A 12,435-nucleotide genomic window follows, 5' to 3' on the forward strand; every position below is an offset into this window, starting at 1 on the left:
TGGTCTCTTTTGCACCTTAATTTGGGCAGACACATCTCTCTAATAGTTTAAATAATTGGATCATAACACTCATCAGATGGGATGAATAGGTCTACTGTGAATGTCCTATGAGCATGTGACTGTGAAATACCCTTGGGAGATGGGGGGAAGGAGAGTTTTACAACTGAGGCACTTGTGTAAGGGAAGATATTGGCATGATAAAAACCATTATCCCACCTAGCAGGATCTGCTTCTTATCAGCCTCCTCCATTATCTGGCTCAAAACCTAAACAAAGGTTGGTTTGTCATGGTCATCCTCTGGTGATGGGTGCTCACCAGCTCTGCACCTAGGCTGTTCTTATGCAGATCACATCTAAAACCTCTCCTCCCCTTTAGCTGGGGAATGCAAACCTGGCCTCAGCAAAGCATCCTGCTGCTTTTGCAAACAGTCAATTGTTTGAGTCATTAACAATTAACATTTCAGACTCTCACAGTGACCAGTGGCAGGACTCAGCAGGCAACAGCATAAGGCTGAGATTGGGGAAGTTTAGGTTGGATATCAGGAAAAGATTTTTCACCCAGAGGGTGGCTGAGCGCTGGAACAGGTTTCCTGAGGAATAGGTCAAAGCACCAAGCCTTCTTGGAGTGTCCTGGTCATGGCTAAGAAGTGGACTCAATTATCCCCATGGGTCCCTTCCAACTCAGCATATTCTATGATTCCATGACTTTGCTGCCCTAATGCCATCTGCTGCTACAAATACGTTTATGGGAAGGGCCTGTTTTACTCCTATAACCTTTATGCTGTATCAGACTCTCCTTCACAGACTTCCTTTATGTTTTTAGCATTGTCTCCTCCAAAGACCAGGACTTTTAATGTGATTTTATTCAGTATTATCCAATAGTATTTTTCAGTTAGTTAGCAGGTTTTTTTGTTCATTTGGAGATATTTTTTTTTTAAGTGAACACATTTAATTCTCAAAGTCCTCAAGGCCCAAATCTAGCACAGCAAGAAGAGTAACCAGAACAAAGAGGACCTTTTCCAAAGATGAAGAAACAGGACAGAGACTTTTCAGTTCAAGAAACAGCCATTGAAACAAAACCCAACCAAATCTTCTTCATCAAATTTTCATTAGCATAGTTTCAGTGTTTGTTAAAGCGAACACCTCTAGCAGCTCTGTGACCTGGTGGTTCCTCCTGCCCTGAGGCTGGAGCCCAGCCTGGAGATCCACTGTCTTCATTGCAGACTCGTGGACACAGCTGCTGCTGCTGCTTTCCTGTTTGAAAGCTCAGCAAGCAGCAAGGCTGAGCATGCAGCCCAGAGACACTCAAAGGACATTGACAGACAGCCACAAATAAGGTGCTGCCTTCAACAGCACTCACATACATGATTCACAAAAACCAGAGATATAGACAGACAAATCCCTTTTCCTCCTCTTTGGCTGGTTAGGATTGAATGTCTCTCTAAAACCCACATATCCGCAGTCTCTAGAGTCACAAGCACACACATGCTGACCAATCACTCAAGTACCAGTACAGCCACTCTGCTCATCCAATACTCCTACATGGATCTGAGGTACTCTTATCCACTTTGAAGGATCTCCTGCTTGCTGGCTTGTCCAGCTTGATGTTCACTAGCAAATAGACGCACAACTCACACACATGCTTCATAAGCACTCCATGCTCACAGATCTCCCTAAACACCAGTATGGAGCCTCTGCCCACCCAATAACCCTGCCTGGAGCCAGAAAAAGCTGGCACTCCAAAGCTGGGGGACCTGTGGAGAGGCTCCCTAGAGCTACAGTCCTTCCAACTACTGACACAGACATCCTCTCATTCCAGTTGCTGGTACCACAAGATGCTCTAATAACAGATATCCCTACATTTAACACTCCCCAATTTTATGACTGGAAACAGTGTCCTGGAAATGGTATTCCATCACTGCCAACACAGGTCATTGTTTTAACTCTTGGCCTGCTATTTTTTCTGCTGCTTTCTCACTGCTGCTGATAGAATTAAAGTTTTGGACAAAGTTTGTCATGTACACCCTCCCAGTGAGTCACAAGGAGCAGAAAGGACACCTTTGCATTCTAGACTCCTCCTCAGACAAAGGAATCTGAACACCTTCTCAGAGAGTCATTCAAAGGAATCATCTACACAGTACACACTGTAGAGTAAAGGTCACCTTTATTGCTCCCGGAGCACGTAGGGGTTCGCACCTCCATGTACATGTCCGGCAACTGACAATTTTCGTGGGGTTTTTACACCCTTGAACAAACAACTTACAGTTTTATCTTAAAAAGTACATTCATACAGAGTCAGTGCAGAATACAGTTTGTGGTTTCCTTATCCAGCTACACATCTGGTTATCTATTCCTATACTTTCCATTATATACTTGATATAATCACATATCTTTTAAGGCCAATACATGACCATTCTTCTATGATTACTGCTTGTTACATGTCAAGCTCTTCTCTCGAGCTCATATCTTACCCTGTCAGTAGGGCAGGTCCCTATTGGAAAGATGTTACAAGCTAACCCAGTGGTTACATTTTGCAGAGTCATACTTATGCCAAGTGTAGTTAAGTACTGTAAGCCCAAAGCCTCGAGTCCTTGTTTCAAGAGGAGTCTAGGTGCCGCTGGATCCAACTTTAGTCTCAGGCTTAGACAACAGTTAATGTCTAAAGGACAGGTGTAATTGATCTTTCATAGAACCTTGCCCCGCAGGACAAAGGATGGCAAACAAAATATTTATAGTATTTATGTTTATTTAAACTTAAAATTTTATGTCAATTGATGATGACAGTGATTAGACCAAAGGACTTGAATGAGAATTATCTTAATTATCTACTGCACAACATAGAATCATAGAATAATTTAGGTTGGGAGAGACTTCTAAGATGGAGTCCGTCCATTAACCCAGCACTGCCAAGTGCCATGTCCCTAAGCAACACATCTACATCTCTTTAAATACCTCCAGGGTTCATGACTCAACCCTTCCCTGGGCAGTCTGTTCCAATGCTTGACAACACCTTTAGTGAAAAAAGTTTTCATGATATTCAATCTAACCAGCCATTTCCCCCTGTCCTATCGCTTGTTACCTTGGAGAAGAGACTGAGAACCCTGGCTGCAATCTCTTTCAAGTAGTTTAGAGAGTGATAAGGTCCATCCTGAACTTCTTTACTCAAGCTGAAGCCCAGCTCCCTCAATCACTCCTCATCAGATTTGTGCTCCAGACCCTTCACCAACTTTGTTGTGCTCTTCTCTGGAGTGGCTGCAGCACCTCATTGTCTTTTCTGTAGTGAGGGACCCCAACCAAAACAGAGTATTTGAGCGTGGCCTCAGCAGTGCCAAATACAGGGAGGATGATCACTGCCCTGGTCCTGCTGGCCACAATATTCCTGATACAGGCCCAGGGATGCCATTGGCCATCTTGGCTACCTGGCACCCTGCTGGCTCATGTACAGCTGGCTGTCAAACCAGCACATCCAGGTCCTTTTCCACCAGGTAGCTTTCCAGTTACTCACTTCCAAGCCCACTACATTGCATGGGGTTTGTTTTCACTGAAGTGCCACATCCAGCTCTTCACTTTGTTGCACTCATTGATCCAACCCGTCCAGATCCCTCTATAGATCCCTTCTACCCTCAAGCAGACAAAAAACTCCCACCCAACTTGGTGTCACCTGCAAACTTACTGAAGATGCACTGATTCCCTCATGTAAGTTGTCAATAAAGATATTAAACAGGACTGGCCCAACACAGAGCCCTGGAAAACACCAGCTGACCACCCACCAGCTGGGTGTAACTCCGTTCCCTCTCACTCTCTAGGCCCAGCCATCAGCCAGTTTATATCCAGCAAAGACTGCACCTGACCAAGCCATGAGTAGCCAGTTTCTCTAGGAGATGCTGTGGGAAAAGGTGTCAGTGATTTTACTGAAGTCCAGGTAGACAACATCCACAGCCTCTCCCTTATCTGCTTAGTGAGTCACACTGTCAAATGATGGCAGAAAGGCACAAAAGGAGTTAACAATGGCCTAGTTGGTATTCTTTGCCCTGCTGAGCCAGGAGAAGGTAACTGCCTAAGTTTGTTTCTGCCTTGCTAGAAGAACATTATAGGAGCACTGGTTAATGTCTTGTTCTGCTCTGTTTACTGGACCAAAATCTTATCATAGAAAGAATGCTGAAGAGTGGACCACAAGGTAATAAATTAGTAAACTAGATGTTTGAATAGATATAGGAGGCCTGGAGCCAGGATTTTGCTAGCTTGAAGAATCTAGGTCACTTAAAAAGAAAGTTGAAAAGTTCAACCCTGAGGAAGATGATCATGATGACCACCAGGGGGATGAAGGCTCGCTGGCGATCACCGTAGCGACAAGACTGCGCATGCACCAAAGAAATCTTGGAAATCTCCGCCCAGAGACCAGCCTACTTATTAATATGTATCTTACAAGGTGTAACTGTGTACCTAAAATGTATAAATGGCTTGTTTTGTGCTCTTGGGTCCAGCGAGTTTGCGCAGGGCGACCTGCCTCTCTCCCAACATTGCAATAACAAATATCTTGCTGCTTAAAGATGCAAAGTCTCTGAGCAGTTCTCTATCCGAGGTTTTTCAGCATCAATAGAAGGAGATCAAGTTGGTCAAGCAGGATCTGCCTTTCTGCTGGCTGGTCCTGATCCCCAGGTTGTCCTGTATGTGCCATGTGATGTCACTCAGATGTCTGCTCCATGACCTTCCTCAGTACTAGAAAGCTATTACTGCTACTAAAGTGCACGATTTATTAAATCATTATTTTCAAAGCTAACTTAATAATTATAAAAGAGAAGACTGATGTTGCTCACCCATACTTATGACGCGGGGGCAAATCTCTTTCAGTCAGCCCTAAGGATAACCTTAAGAAGCATCCCCACTTAAATGAAGAATCTCTACACACACACCTAGAAGGGGTGGCTAGAAATCCTTGCCATAAAAAAGAGGGCTTGGGCTTTATAGGATAAAGCGACTGACCATCAGTATTATGTTGTTAGGCTGGTCATGCTAGCTCAGCAGAATAGTCCATTTAAAATAAGTTATTAGTACTGCCACTCACTGGTTCCTCTATGAGGAAACACCTGTCAGGAAACTGGTTTCTTCACATCCCTCGTATTGTTTCATTTTGTGGCGATTCAGTCAGGCTGGTCTCGGCATTCTTCAACACCGAAAGCAGCATGACCTCATCACTGGCAATTTTTGCAAGTAGGTGTGATGTTCAAGCTGTTTCACCCCTATTTAAATAGAACATCCTGCTGCACTTCCATGTTTCCAAGTTTAGTACTTATGTTAAAATCCTGAAATTATGTTTCAATAAAGATGTTTGAGGCAGGACGACTGCTACAGATTTCTACTTATCACACTTCACAGCAACAACAGTGAAGTGTAGAGAAACAAGGAAACGCTTCAATCTCTGAATGTGCCTTAAAACTTGGAGGGAGCTTGGAAGTTCTGCAGTGAGAAATTAAAATTATGTAATTCAATTTTAAAACTTATTCAGAGACGGTACAAAAATCAAAAAAACAAGAAAAGGCCCTTCATGGCATTTGGGAACTGATCCACAGTCTTACAGCTGTAGAATTGCAGCCAGCAACAATGCCACAAGTGTCACGGAAACTGCGGTCAACAGGGCAAGAGGAAAGAGGTCATTCTTCTCACCATGAATGACATAATCCAGATAAACACCATGCCACATACCAACAACCAGAACGACTAGATACAGAAAAAATCTGAATTTGTCATAAACAGCATCTAACTGATCTCAAAGAGATTATCTGAAAGATAAAGTGAATTTTCTGCAAGCACTACGGACTCCAGGCCATTTGGAAGAGCCATGCTTCAAAAGGAATTTTAAAATTCTAGTTCCCCATGACACCGAGCAACATATCAACACAAGCAAACGAGATGTCACTGCTCAAAACAAAATGAAATCTCCAAGATTGTATTTGATTGCTTGATGGTATCAACCAAGCATTATTGCTTACACTTCTCAGGGAAAAACTTCTGTTCACTTTTAACAAACAGCTGTAAGCCTGAGAAGGTAATTTTAACAGAAAGCAAAATATTTGCAGGGAAAAGGCATTAATAACAGAGACAGGATTCATCACACAAATTGACCAAATATTCTGTTCAGAAATCTACAGATGAAACGTTCTTCTAATAATACCATCAGATTCCTTATACAGGAGTATCCTTGCCTCTACAGTATAGCTCATGTATGTAATTGAAATACATACCTGTATACATCTGTAACTCATGCTTTTCTAGTTTTGAGTACCATTATGATGGAAGAGGTCAGCTAACAATGAACAGAGTCAAAAGTTGCTTCTTCTTGGATGGAATGACTTTTTTTTAGAATATGCCTACACCCCTCTGCTACAGCTGCAAATTTTCTACTTACCATCAACACTTCACACGAAACAACAGTGAAATTCAGAGAAACCAGGAAACATGCTTCAACCTCTGAAGAATTTCAGTTCTAAGGCACATTTAAAGAACTGTCTTACACTTCCAGTAGTTGTAGACATCCCTTTTAAAAGTATGCCCCTTATTATCAACACCAAATGACTTTAATTGGAGAAAGGTTTACAATCGACATACAGAATACTGGCTGAACTTCACTGAATTTCAGCCATGGACGAATTTCTCACATACAAGAAGAGCTCTTTGCATATTTGCATTTTATGGAGATCATTTATACCCAGGAAGAAGTATATTACAGCTTCAAGATCACAGAAGTGTTTATAAGAAGTATAGCTTCTCTGGTGAGTGATGAAGTATCCTTATATGTAAGTTACATTATCAATTCTTCCATTAATGAGCTTCCTTGCAATTCCTTTAAGTATAAAATCCTACAGCTTTTTCGCTTACCAGTTCCCTGCCCACTGCGATGCAAAACTGTTGAGAATTAAAACAGAAACACAAATGATAGTCAGAAACACCCTAGTAACATCTAGCAATCAAACGTGTGAAAAAATAAAAATCCATTCCCTGTCAGCAAAGGGAAAGTATTAAAGTTCTGTGAAAAACTGTGGCTGTAACAGTTTTTAAGCATAGCCTAGAAAGACTTGAAGTAATAAAGACAGGTTGAGAAGCTTACATTTTCCCCAACCCTACATTCTTCCTCATTTCTACATCTTCAGTTGCACCAACCAATGCTATTACTTGTGGTGCTTTAGGGTGAACCAGATTAGACAATAAAACAAGCTTCCACAATTTCACTTTAAAAAAAACCAAACAAACAAACAACTTACTTCAGCAATCTTGTTAGTGTGTTTCTTCAGACAGATGTGGAGCACTCACTCGAAGAACAGGAGGTCCTCACTCATCTTTTCTCCTAGAAAGGACAATAATCAATAAGCTGCAAGTACTACTTTTTCCGAAGGAGCAATGACCTGTACCAACAATACCACTGGAGAGTCTTCCATGTCCCTGATTACTGTTAACACATCAGAAGATCTCCTGGCAGATTTTGAAGTCCAATTTGCTGTGAAGTAACAATTTCCTTTTATTAGTGCCCAGAATCAGTTCATGAAGGGAAATATTAGCAGTCACCTAATCCTAAACCACAATAGGCATTTTCACCATTTTTCCTCATCTTTTCTTTTTTCTCTCCTCTTCTTAAGAGTCACCAGCAGGCTCAGTTTTTCACAAGCCTCACAGTTAGCAAACCATGAGCTGCTCTAGGAATTAAGATAGTGAATTGCACCTTCTTGGCCTCCTGCCTCCTCCTTTACTTTTTCTTTGCTGTCTTCAGTGACCCCTTTCAATTAGGGGGAAGGGAGTATTGCTCTCTGATGATTATTGTCTTCAACAAAGAGAAGAGAGGCTCAGCATAAACTAATAGGTTAATTATTGCGTAGATTAGGACCAAGAAAGCCACAAACTCTCTGAGGAAACTCTCACTCCACTGCTCATGGTTGCAGAAAACGAACCTGAGCAAGCTCAGCACACGCAGAATTTAAGAAAACACTTGAAAACCCTTCCCCTGCTTGCCAGAAGCCAATAGAGCCAAGTTGGTGGCTCAAAGGTATTAGTAAGCAGCTCAAGTGGTCCATTAATGGGCAAAAGAACTGCCTGAGGAGCACACCACTCTCACCTGGCCACACGCATATTGCACCTCTACTCTATCAAAGGGACTAAGCCAAAACAAAAGGCCCCCTTTTGATTGTTTTTCACCAAACACACACAGAAAAAAAAAAAAAGGAAAAAAAAGGCAAACAAATTAGTTGGGAAACACCATTTAGTGTAATTTTTAGAAACATATAAAAATAAAATATAAAAATATTGTACTACCAACTACTACCACTGCCTGCAGAAAACATCTAAGTTGATAATTTGTTGGTTTTTAAAAGTGTTTGAAAGACAGCCTCCTGCAAATCAAAGTATTTCACTGATTTACAACTATTTTTCTTGAAGGTCATGGGGGAGGAGCAAAAAGCATCTGTGCTGTAAGTAGAGAACAGACCAAAATGACAAAATAAAAGTGCTTCTAAAAAGCTGGCAGACCAGTGAAATGGAGAACAGTTTTAGCTTCTGTTTAGAAGGAAACTGAAACACCCCATAACAGACTTGGTATGAATCATGCTGTAATGTTTTCTTCTGCAAACATCAGACAATACACTACTTCCTGAAAAAAAAAAAATAAATACTGTTAAGGTTGAACTACAAGGAGGGCTTGATTCTTTACACTGAAGTGCCTCCCAACTCACTGCAGTGAGATGACAGTGAACTAATGGTCCCCGGTAAACATTTTTCAGAACTACCTCAGTGAGTTTGCCTTGAGACTTTTATACTGACACAGCCATCGAGAGGAGTACAGGACACTATTATAAAAGTGATCACTAACCCGAGTCTGTTTTCTCTGCCAGGAATGTCTGTCTAAATGTTTTGGGAAGCTGGCTAGTTAGTTCATGGGAATGGGTGATAAGAGCACAGCCAGGAGTTTTTGATGTTAGTAGCAAGTTACTCCCATCATTCTCAGATGCCAGAGGAAGAAAATATTTACCAGGACTCACATGAGCTGGGTTTGTTTTCTAATATTTTTAAGTCTTTCCCAGGAGGCTAGTTAGCAGTGGGGAAATGGCCAACGTTACCACAGAGCTCCTAGAAAAGAGTTGAGTCAATCTATTAACAACTTCTAGGAAACAACCACCAGCATTCCTATGGGCTTCTGAAACACATCCAGTGCTCCAGGGGAAAACCTACTCACGTTCTACCCGATGCCTCTGTTTTTCATTGATGCCAAGAGCATATGAAGCATATCTCCTGAAGCACATAAAGAAAGTTGCTAAGCGTTGATGGGGTAGTCGCATTTTTTTCCTCACATTTCTACCTGCCTCGGCAAATGGAATAAGCAAGACAATTCTTTCAACTACAGTACTCAGACAACCCAGAAGGCAGAAACGCCAAACCTATACCTCTTTAAAACCATTTTTTTTTTTTTTGCATTTAACATTTCATTTTATCCTTTCAACCACAAAACAGGACTGCAGGTGTCCCTCTTACACAAGGTGGAGCACCAGCTCCTTACCGCACACCTTGTGATACCTACTGGAAAGGCTGAAGCAAAAAAATCACTAACATAGGACTTGCATCGCAGAGCTTAAACACAAGGGACTTGTCTTCCCCACACTGCGAGTCCACAATCCTGAAAGCTATCTTTTTTTTTTTTTTTTTTTTTTTGCGGTTTGTTTGTTTTTTCCTTTTTTTTTTTTTTTTTTTTAATATTACCTCTCAATAATATCTCCCCGGACTGCCATACCCTATGGAGAAATACAGTAAATAAACTTCTGCGTCCTTAAGGCGATCGGCGATGGGGGATGTTTCTGGAGCCCGCGGATCGCATTGTCCTTGCTCAGGCACCCGCAGGACGCTTATTATACTGAGGTTAATCGGTTCTGCGAGACCAGCGGGTCCCGCTACGAGACAAGCAGCAAGCTGCCAGCCGGACCCCGCCGGCCGCCGCCCCCCCCGAGCCCCGCCGACCCCGCGGCCGCTCCCGCCGGGGCCGCGGGCCGCTCCGCGCGGCCTCCCCCGCTCCCCACGGCGCCTCCCCGGCCCGGCCGCGGCACCGGCCCCCGTGGCCGCCCCGAGCCCTCCGCAGGGCCGGCAGCTCCCGGGCAGCGGTTCCTCGCAGCCGCCGCACCCCCGGCCCCGCGGGCGGAGCGGAGCGGGGCGCGGCGCGGCGCGGCCCTCGCTGCCCCTCTCCGCGCTCCTTTGCCCGACCCCCTTCCCCTCCCTGCCCGCCGCCGCGCACGTCCTCACCGAGCCCGCAGCCGGCGAGTCGCCCGCAGCCAGCGGCCGTCGGCCCCGGTGCAGGCGGAAGGAGAACCCCGGCGTCGGGGTCGGGCGGCGGGGCGGGAGCTCCGGGGCGGGGCGGGCAGAGGGAGAGGCGGGGCCGGCGCTTCCCACCGCCCCCCCGGCCCCGCTGAGGGAGCGGCACAAAGGCAGCGAGGGCAGGGCTGGGTTGGGCACGTCCTGTGATTGTCTTGTGCCCGTGGGTGCAGAGCTGACAGCGCCGTCAGACCGCGCTCTCGGTTTCTCAGAGCCCTCCAGATCGAGCTCCTCCTCCCCTGCCTCTTTCCCTGCCTCCCTTCCTGCCTTCTCAGGTCTCTGGTGGCATCCCCCAGCTCCCTGCTGCAGGCACGTCACGGTTTTTTTAAGAAAAATACCGTGGTTCTTTCACATCCTCCCAAGAGTTGAGGCACCAGCTGAGGCTTCAGTTAGAAGAACTGGGGGCTGAACAAGGCCCTGTAGTAAAAGCTAGGTAGATGGAAAAAAATATTAAAAAACATATTCAAGCAGTACAGTACTGAAAGATTATTTCACAAAATTACCGGAAGGCTATTGTAATGAGTGAGTAATGGTGAAATAAACAATTTGCTCGTCAAATTATATCTTAAATTAATATACTTTATACCAATACAATTAAAGCTTCACTTAGGCTGAAAAATCATAAGTTGCAGAATAGTTAACCATAAGGCTGACATGACAAGTTGTCATGCTTTGCTGAATGGGTATACTATATCCTGTTATTCTAAAAGTGTATTGTCCAATACATGTATAAGGCAAGGAGGAGACGGATAAGGAGCAGAGGGTCAAGCACAAGGGCGATAAAGAGGAACCAGGACTGCCATCTGGAAAGTCACAGACTTTCCAGATACAGACCAGATACAGTCACATGCCAGACCTCAAGGACAGTGGACTAATCAAACTATTGGTGGGAAGTCCCTAGCAACTAGACTGAGCCCGCAAAGGAAGGACCAAACAGAATGGAGCCCGCGAACCTAAGTCAAATGAAGAGATGACAAGTGACTGTGGGAGGGGAAATTATTAAGGGTATAAATGTTGCTATTTGCTTGTTGCACTTGCGGACCGTGAGTGGAGCGAAGGTCTCCCCAACCGCCCAGCGTGCTGTTTTACTTATTTGCACTTTCAATAAATCTTATAATAAATTTTTACTACTTTTCAAATTTAAATAGTTTGATTTGATTTCACTATAACAGCTATTATCTGCTTAAAAGATCTAAGTTAAAGTTTTGAACAGGTGACAACACTATACTGAATAGATCCTACCTAAAGTTCGTATCCTGAGTAGCAGTCAGGGGCACAAAGCTCATTATATAGCTGTAGAGTAAGGGAAGGTAATTTTTATTAAGCTTTATAGCTAAGCTGCGTACTTACACAAGCATCAGGAAGCACGTCTCCAAACCGGCTGGTGTGACTTGTAGGATACAGCATTGGCATGTGATGGAAGGCATGGCAGCTGCTGAACCCTCTCTGTCTTACAAGTTTCTCTTCATTGCTGACAACAAACTGCCCTTAGATAGGCCTTGTGTATATAACGTCCTGGAGGCAAACAGTTGCTCTTTTGCTACCTCCACATGAGTCTTAGGAAAGGGTTCTGAGTCATGTTCAACTTTTGTTTTCGCTTTCTAGTTACCTTTTGGCTCCAAGCCAGTTGTCACCCAACCCTAAGGTGACAGGCACGTTCTTTCCAGGATCCTTGGTAGAGTGAGAACTGACCACAGGTCTGTAGTTATAATTAGAGCTTTATTATTATGTAAAGATTTTAGCAATCAGCGTAGCTTATCGTTACACAGGTTTTCTAGCAATTGGCATGGCTTTCCTATTACATAACATTTCTGTTAACTAGATTGGATCAAAATTTTAATAATCAGTCCAATCAGCATAATTTAGACTCTAACTTTTAAATGTACATGAACCACTCACTCAACCCTTGGAGAAAGAACAATGGAGGCCGATACTCTATCTGACCTGGTTGTCACCAAACGGGACAAAAGAAACTTACCCAACACCAATTTGATGTGAATAAGCAGACATTTCTTTATTCAGCGCACTGAGAACACAGGGGATTGCTCCTCCAAACATGTTCTCTTTAGCAACAAAATCCATTCATTTTTATACT

General features: G+C 43.7%; 1 long non-coding RNA gene across 1 annotated transcript; it reads right to left on the reverse strand.

Moving 5' to 3' along the window:
* Nucleotides 1-4,402: 4,402 nt before the first annotated feature.
* LOC116786952 lies at nucleotides 4,403-10,368 on the reverse strand. Its single transcript, XR_004357116.1, has 3 exons — nucleotides 10,272-10,368; nucleotides 7,259-7,341; nucleotides 4,403-6,902 (listed from the first exon to the last, which is right to left on the reverse strand). It is a non-coding gene; the product is annotated as an uncharacterized LOC116786952 (long non-coding RNA).
* Between the last annotated feature and the right edge of the window lie 2,067 nt (nucleotides 10,369-12,435).

This window comes from Chiroxiphia lanceolata, chromosome 5 (assembly GCF_009829145.1).
Source record: "Chiroxiphia lanceolata isolate bChiLan1 chromosome 5, bChiLan1.pri, whole genome shotgun sequence".
NCBI classification, from domain to species: Eukaryota; Metazoa; Chordata; class Aves; order Passeriformes; family Pipridae; genus Chiroxiphia; species Chiroxiphia lanceolata.